The following is a 2,500-nucleotide window of genomic DNA, read 5'->3' as shown; positions in this document are numbered from 1 at the left end:
CACAGTTTATAATTTTCTCTGCTTCACAGCAGCAGTAATTTTTCCCGATATTGGCCCTAATGCCTCTTCACTGGACCTGAGATAATAATCCATTTGTACAACATTCTTAAGAGCGCAGCCGTTCAATTTTTGTTGAATGGATTATTGCACATGTTATGAATTCCAAGCTAACTTCTCATCTAGTAGAGGTGCTTTGCGATAGCGAAGAGGAATAATATTTACGATTTTCGTAGTATTTGTGTTGTTGGGCAGAATATTGCATGACGATTGGCAGAGCGAAAAGAAGAAAAGAAGCATAACCTCCGTAAGACGAAAACTCCATAAGAAAGTTAGAAAAAGCGTAAGGGAGAAACATTCGAGTTGATATGAAAGTAGCTACAAAAAGTTGGAAGAAGAGGAGTCAGGATTTAGGGTTAGGGTTAGGGCTAGGGTTAGGGTTAGGGTTAGAATAACGGCATTACATTGATAAAGCCAAACTATAAAGGAGCCAAACTATAAAGGAGCTGGAAAAAGAAGGAAATGCATAGAAGAAAACAATCAGCAGGGAGCTAAGAATTTCAGCTCTCTTTTAATAGACCTATTTAACCTTACCTACTCTAAGCTAAGTTAAAGAATGTTTCGTTTCTAAGAATGAGACAGTGTTTAGTTAGTTTTGAGTGAGGTAATGCTGGGTAGATGTTGTGGCTGTACAGTTATGCATCCCTGTGATGTAACAAAAGGAAGCTCATCTTAGCAGCAAGTTTCAACCAATCAATGAGTAAGTCGTATTCGTTTGTCTTTTGAGAGAGCTTTTTAAATGCAAACACCTCCTTTTGTTTTTTGTTTTGTTTTGCAATGATGATGTTATTTTCTGATTGATTTCGAAGACAGTTTCCTAGGAAGACCTTTTGAATTTGCATTTTTTTCTCCGTCTGCTGCTGCTGCTGCTGCTGCTGCTGCTGCTGCTGACAATGATGGTGATGGTGATGCTGCAAGTCGTTTGGACTAACAGCTTCGTGTTGTCTAAATGATGTGACCTTTTTAAAGTGACTTAGGCTCTTTTTTAAATATGATATAGCGTTAGGGTTAGGGTTAGGGTTAGGGTTGCGTTTAAAGTGGCAAAATTTTAAAAATATGATTTGTTGTATTTCTAAAGTTGCTCTACTTCACAATGTCAATTTGGATCCATTTAAACGTTTTTTGTTTCTTTAAATCAAATAAGCTTTTGGTTTTGTTTTGCAGACAACTCTTAATCGATTTTCATCTTAGAAATGAAGTTTTTGTTTCTAAAAGCGAACTAGCTTCTTTCTAAAGCAACACTTTTGAAAGTGAGCTAGCTGTTTTCTGATGCGAATAATCTTTTTAAAAGACTTTGTTCCAGTGAGCTGGACATCTCTGGTGAGACTTTTAAACTGGCTTTAAACCCTTTTAAAATGGTTTGCAGTTGGTTTTACATTCTAAAGCGACTTAGCCTTTTGTTTTGGTTTTGGTGAGCAGAGAACTCTTAACCGCCTTGATGTTCTTTTTACAAATGAAGTTATCTTTTTTAAAAGTGACCTAGCTTTTTCTTCTTAAGCAGCTTTGCATTTTTTGAGAGTGATGTAAACTTTTTATTTATTTGGAAATAGCAAAAGTGAAATAGCACTTTTCAAACATGAATAGTCTTTTTAAAAGACTTTGATCATGCAGTGAGTGAGTGAGTGAGTGAGTGAGTGAGTGAGTGAGTGAGTGAGCTAGACATTTAAGAGACTTTTAAAGTGGCTTAAGCCCTTTTAAAGTGATATGAAGCTTCTTGAATGTGACTTATTATATATTTTAAAGCGACTTAATGTGTTTCTTTAAATGTGACTTAAAATTGTTGGTTAAGTCACATCTACCATTCTTAAAATGAAAACTTGTATTTCTTTTTTAAAGAGACCTTTTGCTTCTTAATTAAAGACTTCTTTTTTTTCTAAAAGGGACTGCAGTTTTTGAAAGTGACCGAGCCTTTGAAAAAAATAAAAAGTAGGCATTTTTCACTGTGCATCTTTTTAAAATGGATTCAGCGTCTTCTGTAATGAAAACTTCTGTCTTGCAAACAAACAAATGTTTTTGAAATTCATTTTGTAGTGTGGTATGGAATTTCTGAAATAGATGTGTAGTATTTTTTAAATAGCAGTGAAGTATTTTGTAAAGTCTTCTTTTAATAAGTGGTTTACACTTTTTAAACGTTTTTGAAAATGAATTTGCTTTTTTAAATGATTTTTGCATTTATGTTCAAGAGACAGAGGGTTTTATTTTTTTTTAAGGATACTTTTTTTTAAGGATACTTAGGCAGGTGGGTATTTCTTTAACCATTTCATGTGCTGGGTTGTTGTATAACAATAAATCAAGCTAAGCTTCCCCAATTCAAATGGTGCATTCTAACCGATTGAAAACAATATTGTTTTATAAATGAGAGTTGAAAAAGGCTGTAGAAAAAGTCTAATTTAACATTTCATAGTTCCACTGTCATTTTGTAGATGTTTTTTTATGAGTTATG

The sequence above is a fragment of the Hydra viridissima genome, unplaced genomic scaffold (genome assembly GCF_058129835.1).
Source record: "Hydra viridissima isolate aposymbiotic clone 2 unplaced genomic scaffold, HvirCarnegie_v1 scaffold_14, whole genome shotgun sequence".
NCBI lineage: Eukaryota > Metazoa > Cnidaria > Hydrozoa > Anthoathecata > Hydridae > Hydra > Hydra viridissima.
This window is presented reverse-complemented; position numbering follows the sequence as displayed.